Below are 12144 nucleotides of genomic sequence, written 5' to 3'. Positions count from 1 at the left end.
TGCAAAGAAGAGCAACTAAGATGATCCAAGACCTGGAGACTAAAAAGATACAAAGAACGGCTGCAGGACTTGGGTTTGGCTAGTCTAAAGAAAAGAAGGGGGGACATGATAGCAGTGATCCAGTATCTGAGAGGTTGCCACAAAGATGAATAAAATAAACTTGTTTTCCAAAGCACTAGAAGGCAAGACATGAAACGATGGAAACTAATCAAGGAGAGAAGCAACCTGGAACTAAGGAGAAACTTCCTGACACACCGAGAACAGTTAACCAGTGGAATAGCTTGCCTTCATTCCTGGAGGCCTTTAAGAAGAGATTGGACAGCCACTTGTCTGAAATGGTATAGGTCAGGGGTCAGCAACCTGAAACAGTGAAAGAGCCACTCGGAACCGGTTCCCTCACAAAAGGAAAAACTGGGAGCTGCAAAAAATGTGTGCGCATGCGCATACATGCGTGCATGCGCAGAACAGGGTTTGACTGAAGAGTGGAGCCAAGGCGAGATATGCACCTACCCTGCATATTTGAATTGATTGGTTGAACTTTTTTAGTCCCACTTTTTTTTTTTTTTGGACTGCACATGGCAGAGGACTGGGAGCCGCAGGAGACGGCTGAAAGAGCTGCATGCTGCTCCGGAGCCGCGGGTTGCAGACCTGTGGTATAGGTCTCCTGCTTGAGGAGGGGGCTGAACTAGAAGATCTCCAAAGTCACTTCCAGCTCTGTTCTGATTCTGACTCTAAACAGCGTGCAAAAACGCTGACAAAGAGCTGGAGATGTTAGATCAGGACACTGGTAGCTCTTTTAACATAATCCTGCACTACTACTGAGTTCTGACAGCATGCTAAACTAGAAAACAACAGAAAAAAGGAGGGGGTCTGCACTTTGGCATGTTATGTAGAGCAGGGGTCCCCAACCTGTGAGACAGCCCACTACCAGGCTGTGGGCTATTGGCCACCGGGTCGCGTGAGTGGCTGGCTGGTACACGTGTGCGCATAGCCCCACTCAGACGTGCGACGCTGCCAGTGTTCGCAGCCCCACTTGCATGAGCGTCAGCACGAGCATCCCAGGCGTTCCCCATTCGTGTGAGCATTGCCACAAATGGCATTTGTAGCCCCATGCGTGCAAGCGCTCACAGCCCCACATGCATTCACCCTGCCCAAATAAAACCATGCCTTCTTCCCCCTCCCCAACCCCTGCTCTGGGCCGCCAACCCTGAAACCCTGAAAGTCTGGGTTGCCATAATGTGAATTATCACTAAATGGCAGCAGAGGATATTGCTGCCATCTAGTGGTGGTTCACATTTTGCAATCCAGATCTAGTATAGGTAATCCCTGAGTTATGAGTGTCCACTTAACGCTCCATCTAAGTTATGCAATAAATACCCCCTAGTGCTTACGAGCAAGTCCCAAAATTACGAATATTGCAGCACCACGGCAGTCGTTCACCCTTCTGTGTGACCACAGAGGCTCTGCAACATTCACCCTAGTTATTCCCTCCCTCCCCACCCCCGCCCGGGTCTCCCTCTCATCCTGCGGAGATTGAGTTCCTTCACTTTCTTGGCTGCTCCAAGCCTTTGGTGCGTTCGCAGAGAATGGAGGCCTAAAGTAATGCGAGATCAGTGGGGCTACTGATTTCACGTAATCTATGCAACAGAAAACAGAACCGAAGCCAGGGGACGTTTCCATGTGTTTCTGGAGGCTGGATCTGGGTGCCAGAGGCCTTCTCCAGGCTGCTGCCACTCAGATCTGAGGCTGAGGGATGCTTCTGCGGCCCTCCGGCAGCCTGTTTCTGGGCGGCAGCAGCCAGGAGAAGGCCTCCGGCGCCCGGATTGGGCCACCGGAGAACGAGCAAGGGAGTGATCTCGTTCGAGGAACGAGATTCACTCCCACGGGTTTTCGAGTTACGAGTGGAATGGGCAGGCTCCATTGCACTTGTAACTCGAGGACTATCTGTAGCCCCATGCGTGCAAGCGCTCACAGCCCCACATGCATTCACCCTGCCCAAATAAAACCATGCCTTCTTCCCCCTCCCCAACCCCTGCTCTGGGCCGCCAACCCTGAAACCCTGAAAGTCTGGGTTGCCATAATGTGAATTATCACTAAATGGCAGCAGAGGATATTGCTGCCATCTAGTGGTGGTTCACATTTTGCAATCCAGATCTAGTATAGGTAATCCCTGAGTTATGAGTGTCCACTTAACGCTCCATCTAAGTTATGCAATAAATACCCCCTAGTGCTTACGAGCAAGTCCCAAAATTACGAATATTGCAGCACCACGGCAGTCGTTCACCCTTCTGTGTGACCACAGAGGCTCTGCAACATTCACCCTAGTTATTCCCTCCCTCCCCACCCCCGCCCGGGTCTCCCTCTCATCCTGCGGAGATTGTGTTCCTTCACTTTCTTGGCTGCTCCAAGCCTTTGGTGTGTTCGCAGAGAATGGAGGCCTAAAGTAATGCGAGATCAGTGGGGCTACTGATTTCACGTAATCTATGAAACAGAAAACAGAACCGAAGCCAGGGGACGTTTCCATGTGTTTCTGGAGGCTGGATCTGGGTGCCAGAGGCCTTCTCCAGGCTGCTGCCACTCAGATCTGAGGCTGAGGGATGCTTCTGCGGCCCTCCGGCAGCCTGTTTCTGGGCGGCAGCAGCCAGGAGAAGGCCTCCGGCGCCCGGATTAGGCCACCGGAGAACGAGCAAGGGAGTGATCTCGTTCGAGGAACGAGATTCACTCCCACGGGTTTTCGAGTTACGAGTGGAATGGGCAGGCTCCATTGCACTTGTAACTCGAGGACTATCTGTACCTAATACAGGTAATCTCCCAGGTAAGAACATGCATTCACAAGTATGATTTAGCCCAAAGTGTACTGTGCTGCCACCACGTGGCTGGGTGGAGAAATCACAATGTGGGCAGTCAGACCCTCCTACCATATGATGTATTTCCTTTCCCCTCCCCTTTCTGGGATGGGCTTCCTCCTCCCTCTTGCCTAGTGAGCCATGCTTCATTAGCAGAAAACATGGGGTCCCAACATGTAGACCCTGGGACCATTATCATCTTCTAACCTTGGAGACACCTCGGGAATATCTTGGAAATGCTGTACAACGTCATCTGAATTGCAATAAAGGTATTTCTATATAAAAGGTGTTTCTACGAGTTTAAACTATCTGGAGAGACCTGTTAAAGTTAATTATATCTGCTTACACAGACCATAGAAGTCTTACAAGAGATTAATTAAAGCACAACACGTCGTTCCAGAATAGTTAGAAGATGATTTTAAATTCCTCTTGTCTGCATGTTGCTCAACAAACAAAAGTTAGAAAATTTTTCTGCAATCAAGTTTAAAGTAATTTGAATTCCCTCTCTCTGCATCCTTGTTCAGTCAAAAGACTAGTACTAATTTTACTGCCTGCAATCCATCGTGTATGCATGTTATCTGCAAAGCTTAAGTGAAAAATCAGTGATCAATTTAACTAGCTGCATTGTGTGTGTGTTGTCTACAAGTAAGAAGTCAAGGATAACAATTACTCTTACTGGCCTGCATGTGTTTATCTCAATGAAGTTTAAAGTCCAGTTAGAAATGTGTTTTAATTTCTAAAATCTGCAATTTAAAGTTTGTAACGTTTCTACAAGCAAGTTTAAACAGTCAGGAAATGCAATCTGAATTCCTTCTCTTTGCATCCCTCATGTGCATGTTGTTTCTGAGCAAGGCAGAGATAACCAAAGGATTTGGAGATAACATCCTGTGAGCTTTGTTTGAAAAGGCTAGTAAACATCTCATTGCCTCTTTGCCAGTTATTGCCTGCAATTTAGAATCACTGTTTGCACCTTCAAGTTTGTCAAACGAAAGGAAAGTTTTAAGAAAGTTCCTGCCTGCCTTTTTCAAATAGTTTTTCTCTAAAAGTTTCAGAGATTCACCTTTTGAAAAACAACTCTGCTTCTCTGGCCAGCTATTAAGTGGCCAGAAGGATAGACAATAAAGTAATTTGTTGTCCTGGTAACCAGCTCTTGGTGGTTCACCCCACCTCAGGAATGCGAGCTGTGCGACAGCTTGTAAGCTTGATGTTATACAGAGAGAAAAGCATTCATTGATAGCCATTGTCTTCAGAGTTGAATTTTTCTCAAACAAAATTTTGCCAGTTGCAAATGAAACCTATGCAAGCATTTCTACAGAGATCATCCTGTGCTATTAGCCATTGGTTTTAAAGTTGAGCTCCAACAAAAGTTTGCCAGCTAGCAATTTTTTTCTCTCCTTCCTCTCTGCTGAGAAAACAACAATAAAAGAGCAATTAAGCAATTAGTTGCCTAGTAACAGGCAGGAGTCCTGTGGCCAATCTAAAACGCTTAAATTGTCTGCAAATTCAAAACGCAGCTGAAAGCTTGTATACAGAGAGAGACTTTGCTTCACACTTATAGCAAGCTATGCAAGCATTTTATGATAGGACAATGATCTAAAATCCTAAAATAGGTGTTTTAAACCTCCAAAAGGAGATCATTCAGCAAGCAAATCAATCCTACCCAGCCCACTAGCTTAAACAAAGAAACGAGGGAGCAATTAACCTCCATCAGTGACACAAAGTTACAGCCTACGGTTTAGCTCTCAACACGGAGAGACAGTTCCTCCAAGGGTTCAAACCGGCTCACAACTTGTGGTCATAGGGAAGAAGAGTTGTTTCACTTAATGTCTCAACTTAAGCTAGGGAAGGTACCAAGCTTGCATCCAAACAGCGACCCTAGTGGTCAAGAGGTGAAGTTCATTGAAGTACTCACCTACACAAGCAGCATTCAAGTGGCTGCTCAGCAATTAAAAGGCTTGTCCTCAGGCACATGTAGAGTGCCCCAGCCCCACTAGCTTAAACAAAGGAACGAGGGAGCAATTATCCTCTGTCAGTGACAAGTTACAGCCTAGGAGAGACAGTTCCTCCAAGGGTTCAAACCAGCTCACAACTTGTGCTCATAGGGAAGAAGAGTTGCTTCACTTAATGTCCTAACTTAAGCTAGGGAAGATACCAGGCTTGCATCCATACAGCGACCCTAGTGGTCAAGAGGTGAAGTTCATTGAAGTACTCACCTACACAAGCAGCATTCCAGTGGCAGCTCAGCATTAAAAAGCTTGTCCTCAGTCACGTGTAGAGTGCCCCTAGTGGTCAAAGGGTGAACTTTCTTGAAGTCCCTAACCACGCAGAAGGTGCCCCTAGTGGCCAACAGGTGAACTTCCCTGAAGTCTCTGACCGCACAGAAGGCGCCCCCTAGTGGTCGAAGAGCAAAGTTCACCGAATTTAATCAGAAAATATCTAGAAAATTTCTGTATCTGTCTTAGCCATGGCGGAATGTCTCACTGATTTTGAAGAACCGGTTCAGCCAGACAACCCTGAATTTCATCAAGAAGATGGAAGACCCAAGCGTACAATACACCTAACCCAGATACTCAGAGAAATTTATGAGACAATGAAAGATGAATTTTCCACTAATCTGTCAGAACGATGGGACAGAACGGCATACGCCATGAGAATTTTGCTCAGTGTTGATGGTAATCCTGCTGTATTAAGAGACTCTATAGATCGCTTATCTGCAGCTTATGAACGTTACCAGCGGCTATCTGCAAAATACACATTTTTCTTAAAGGACTCTAATGAAGATGATTCCTCAGCAGAACTAATTAAAATCGAGGATCTGAACCAGCAAAGAGATCTCCTGGTGCAAGGGGCAAAGTATAAGGCAAAAAAGCGTATTGCTGACCTGCAAGAAACTAGATCTCATAGGTCTACCTCAAGCAGACACACTCGCTCCAGAGCTTCAACGATACATGACAAGCTACTAGAGGCACGTGCACACCTAGAAGCAAAGAAAGTACAAGCTTCTTTTGCCAAACAGGAAGCAGAGTTGGAAGCACAGGAAAAAGCCCGTCAAGCAGAGATGGAAGCCCAGAGAAAAATCCGCCAAGCAGAGGAAGAAGCCCAAATGAAAATTCTGCAAATAGAAAAGGAACGAGTAGCTGCTTTAGCAAAGCTGAAGATCTATGAACAAGCAGCGAAGAAAAACACCGATGCAGAGTGCTCCATCCCAATAAAAGTGAAGGCTCCGATGGAGCGCACCAGTCAATATGTGTTAAAGCAAAATGTTTGCAACGATGCAAAGCCATCTTCCACACTGCCTACAAACATCACAGTCACCCCAAAACTGCAAGGGCCTGCACTCCTTCGACAACGCAGCACAAGTGCATCTTCTGCACTGCCGACAAAAATCATAGACATCCCAGAACTGCAAGGGCCTGCACTCCTTCAACACCGCAGCACAAGTGCAGTTTCGGCACTTCCCACTCACCAGTCAAAGACCACAGGTGCGTCAGCTGTGCTTCCCACAAACACCGCAGAAGTTCCGCACCTGACAGGGCCTACACTTCTCCTCCAAAACAACACAGGTGCGTCAGCTGTGCTCCCACCAAACAGCACAGAAGCCCCGCACCTGCCAGGGCCTACACCTCTTCTTCTAAGCACCACAGGTGCGTCAGCTGTGCTCCCGCCAAACAGCACAGAAGCCCTGCACCTGCCAGGGCCTACACCTCTCCTCCAAAACAACACAGGTGTGTCAGCTGTGCTTCCCACAACCACCGCAGAAGTCCCGAACCTGCAAGAGCCTACACCTCTTCAACCAAACAACACAGGTGCGTCAGCTATGCTCCCTCCAAACAGCACAGAAGCTCCACGCCTGACAGAGCCTACACCTCTTCTTCAAAACAACACAGGTGCGTCAAACGTGCTTCCCATAAAGAGCACAGAAGTCCTGTGCCTGCCAGGGCCAACACCTCTTCAACAAAGCAACACAGGTGCGTCAGCTGTGCTCCCGCCAAACAGCACAGAAGCCCCGCACCTGCCAGAGCCTACACCTCTTCTTCAAAGCAGCACAGGTGCATCAACTGTGCTTCCTACAGACAGCACAGAAGCCCCAAGCCTGCCAAGGCCAGCACCTCTTCAACGCCCAGAAACAGGTGCGCCAACACCTCAAATTGCATTACCTCTTGGCAGTGACAACATAATTTCCAGCAATGATCAATGGCTGAATCAACAACCAGCACAAATTTTAGAGATTACACCACAGTTAAATGATCCTGTAACATCATTTTATCCTGGTGTACCTGATCCTTATTCACCAGAGAACCCTCACACCCAAGAGGTTCCACAAGTTTCTTCGGCATCAAAGAGTGAGAGACCAGACCTCCCTGAGTACGCCAAACACGCGACTTGTCGAGGGCTCACTGCCAATAGCCTCTCAAAGTTTAATGACCATCCAGAAGACTTCAGATCCTGGAAAACAATCTTCAAAGCGGTTGTTGGTGATCTCAACCTTACCGCCAGAAAGGAACTCGACATACTCTTTTCCTTTCCCCTATTCTCATATTTTTGTAGGTTTATAAGTCATCACGCCTGGACGAACAATGAACCTAGCTTCGACTTCGCTGAATCCAGTGTGCCTGCTCCATTACCATCACCAAGGAATGATAACACAGCAGCTCAACACAGAGACTCACGTGGAGCTGTGTCTACAAGAAAGATGGACATCTCACTTCCTGTATCATCTCCTCCTCTATGGAGTGATTCAGGTGGTAGCATTTCACCTCCTGTACCATCCTCTCCTCTTTGGAGTGATTCAGGCGGTGGCAACTCACATCCTGTACCACCTCCTCCTAAATGGAGCAATTCAGGTGGTGGGGACGTATACGTTACAGGTGCTGTGCTTCATATGGCCATTTTGCTAAAAATTGAAAAGCCTTCATCAAGTGCACAGAATGTGGCAGCGACAAACAGGATACAGCTACGCATCCTGATCCACTTCCAGGCAATCCACAGCAACCACCTGTATCCAACCCTGCTTCAAGTTATGGCGGGGAGCAGCATGGCGGGGAGCATCAAAGTCATGCTCCAGTCACCAATGTTTCATCTTCACCCAATCTCCAAGCTAGAGACCTTGTTCTGTTTAAGGACCAACGAGCTCAGGAATGGAAAGGCACTAAAACCTCCATATCAAGGCGTGTCCCTGAACGACGCCCTTCTCACTGGTCCAAACTTAACCAACAACCTTGTAGGTGTACTCATGAGGTTCAGAAAAGAACCCGTCGCCTTAACAGCTGACACTGAGCAAATGCTTCATTGCTTTAAAGAAAGAGAAGACCATAGGAACTTCTTAAGGTTTCTGTGGCACCGTGACAACAACATGGACAATGACATCACCGAATATCGCATGAAAGTACATGTCTTTGGAAACAGTCCCTCACCTGCTGTTGCAACATATGGTCTACGAAGGACCGCTCTAGAAGGTGAGAAAGACTATGGTGCAGATGCTCGACATTTCGTCGAAAGGGACTTCTATGTGGACGATGGACTCAAATCCTTACCCACAGACGAAGAAGCCATAGACCTACTTCAAAGGACACAAAGTATGCTTTCTGAAGCTAATCTTAGACTCCACAAATTTGCCTCAAACAGTGCCGCAGTTATGAAAGCCTTCCAGCCCAGTGATTATGCCAAAGGATTTAAGGACCTTAACTTGGGAGTGGACATGCCCCCCGAACAGAGAAGTTTGGGTCTACGATGGAACTTATCTAACGACACCCTGGGCTTTCATGTCAGCTCTATCGATAAACCATTCACCAAACGTGGTGTTTTGTCAGTAGTGAATAGCCTGTATGATCCACTTGGTTTCGTAGCTCCCATCACCATACAAGGTAAATCCTTACTACGACAGCTTTCAGAGTCCACTAAAGACTGGGACACACCATTACCAAGAGACAAGCTCCCAAAATGGGAGTCCTGGAAACAATCTCTACATGCCTTAGATGGAATCAACATACCACGCTGCTACACTCCAGCCTCCCTTACAGCAAGTCAGACCAGGGAAATTCACATTTTCTCAGACGCATCCACTGAGGCCATAGCAGCTGTTGCCTATCTCAAGGTTAAAGACTCCATAAATCGGACCCACATTGGGTTCTTGTTTGGCAAAGCCAAGTTGGCACCTAAGCCTGAGCACACAATCCCTAGACTTGAACTTTGTGGGGCCGTATTGGCTGTTGAAATTGTAGACTTCATATTGCGTGAGCTGGACATTCACATACATGACATTAAATTTTATACAGACAGCAAGGTTGTCTTAGGCTACATACACAACCAGACAAAACGCTTTTATGTTTATGTCAGCAATCGTGTAGAACGGATCAGAAAATCCTCTAAGCCTGAACAATGGCATTCCATTCCATCAGAACTTAATCCTGCAGATCACGCTACAAGACCACTATCAGCAAGTGCTTTTACAAGTTCCTCTTGGCTAACAAGTCCTAAGTTCCTGCTTGATCATACAGAAGAAAACAAAGTCGAATCCTTTGATCTTCAAGATCCGGACAATGATCCGGAGGTTCGTTCTGAAATCAAGACTCTTCTTACCAGATTTGAACAAAGAACCATCATGGACTGTCAACGCTTTGAACGGTTCTCCGAGTGGAAAAAGCTCGTACGCACCATCGCAAGGTTAGTCCACATCGCACGATGTTATCACACCAAGTCCGATGACATTGAATGTCAAGGCTGGCACTTGTGTAAAAACCCTCTATCAGCAAAAGACATCGCTAACAGTGAACTGCTCATCATATACTGTGTACAACAGAATGTCTTTAGCGCAGAATTCAAATCCATCCAGGACAAACGGAACATCCCAAAAAACAGTCCAATCGCCAACCTGAACCCATTCATAGACATTCACAGCATGCTAAGGGTTGGCGGTCGTTTACATAAGGCCAATTTGGGAGAGCGTGAACAGCATCCTCTTATAATACCTGGTCGTCATCATCTCTGTACCTTGCTCATACGCCATCACCATGAAGAGGTTAAGCACCAAGGCAGACATTTCACAGAAGGTGCCATAAGAGCGGCAGGCTTTTGGATTGTAGGAGCAAAAAGACAGATTGCAGCTATACTGCACAGATGTGTGCAATGCCGTAAATTAAGAGGAAGGCATCAGCAACAACAAATGTCAGACCTGCCAACCGACAAACTAAGCACTGACCCACCATTCACTCATGTTGGTCTGGACGTTTTCGGCCCATGGTCGGTAACAGCACGTAGGACACGTGGCGGCCAAGCAAATAACAAGCGTTGGGCAGTCCTATTCACTTGTATGAGCATACGTGCAGTACACATTGAGGTTTTGGAATCCATGGATACCTCATGTTTCATTAATGCTCTAAGGCGATTTCTTGCCATAAGGGGACCAGTAAACTCATTAAGATCTGACTGTGGAACTAATTTCATTGGAGCCTGCAAAGAATTAGACATCAATTCTAAGTCAGTCCAGGACTTTTTAGCTGGAAAGGGCTGCACTTGGATCTTTAATCCTCCTCACTCTTCCCACATGGGCGGCTCATGGGAGAGAATGATAGGAATCACACGTAGAATATTGGACTCTATGTTAATGGACTTGAACTCCACAAGGCTTACTCATGAGGTCTTGACCACCTTATTAGCAGAAGTGTCTGCTATAATCAACTCAAGACCACTAGTACCAGTGTCTACCGATCCAGAATTCCCGACCATCCTCACTCCAGCTACTCTTCTCACTCAAAAGCTTGGATCTGTTCCTGTTCCACCTGGAGATTTTGGAAAAGGAACTCTGTATCATGATCAATGGAGGAGAGTACAACACCTTGCCAACTGCTTCTGGAATCGATGGAAGATGGAATATCTTTCTCTTTTGCAAAGTCGCAGAAAATGGAAAAATCAATACCCCAATCTTCAAGTTGGAGACCTTGTTCTGCTCAAAGACCAACAAGTTCAAAGAATTGAGTGGCCCATGGGACTTGTCGAGAAGGCCATTCTCAGCGACGATGGGAAGGTACGTAAAGTGGAAGTAAGGGTCGCAAAGCAAGGCACCATAAAAACCTTCATCAGACCCATTACAGAACTCATCCTGCTTCTACCTCTTGAAGACTGAACTCGTTGCTTTCCCTGTTGAATCCTGCCTTCAAGAAGAAAAGTGCCTTCAACCTGATCCAGACTATTGAAGCCTGAAAAGGCAATTGTTATTGTTGCAATATATATGCATGTTCTTTTATATCTTTCAGGTCTTGAACGCAACAAGCAAAACCTCAGCCTGAAATGGCAGTTTATTATTGCAATATGTATGCATGTTTATTTTATATATCTCAGGTTTTTATGTCCTATATGGACGCATGTTTACCTCTTATATCTCTCAGGTTTTTATGCCTCATATATCATGTTTATTTTTTATATCCCTCAAGTTTACATTTATATGTATGCATGTTTATTTTTATATATTTTTCTCAGATGTATTTTCTTAGGCGTTTTCTGACAACAACAAACCACAAACGTGTTCACATTTGCATAACTACCGTTATGGGATTTTATATGGTGGTATTATGAAATACCAGACGGGGAGTGTGCTGCCACCACGTGGCTGGGTGGAGAAATCACAATGTGGGCAGTCAGACCCTCCTACCATATGATGTATTTCCTTTCCCCTCCCCTTTCTGGGATGGGCTTCCTCCTCCCTCTTGCCTAGTGAGCCATGCTTCATTAGCAGAAAACATGGGGTCCCAACATGTAGACCCTGGGACCATTATCATCTTCTAACCTTGGAGACACCTCGGGAATATCTTGGAAATGCTGTACAACGTCATCTGAATTGCAATAAAGGTATTTCTATATAAAAGGTGTTTCTACGAGTTTAAACTATCTGGAGAGACCTGTTAAAGTTAATTATATCTGCTTACACAGACCATAGAAGTCTTACAAGAGATTAATTAAAGCACAACACGTCGTTCCAGAATATGTACTTATGCTAGGAATTCAAAATTGCAACCAAGAAGAGGTTGCCATCATGTGATCTGGATTCAGTCACTCCTGCAGTGATGGCTATCCTATTCAACCAGAAGAGGTTTTCATTTTGCACACATTTCATTTTACATCATGCTTATCCATGGTTAACTTAATGTTAGTTTAGGGAATTATTCAAATTAATCTTCATTTATACTACATACTGAAACATCAGCTAAGCGCGCTAGGCTTAAATGTAGTTGTTTACTATATCCACTTTTTGGTATAACTATTCTTGAAAAGAATGTGAGGGTGCTGGAAATTCTCTTGAGTT

This window comes from Vipera berus (genome assembly GCF_964194415.1).
Source record: "Vipera berus genome assembly, chromosome: 14".
NCBI lineage: Eukaryota > Metazoa > Chordata > Lepidosauria > Squamata > Viperidae > Vipera > Vipera berus.
Note: the sequence above shows the minus strand (reverse complement) of the source record.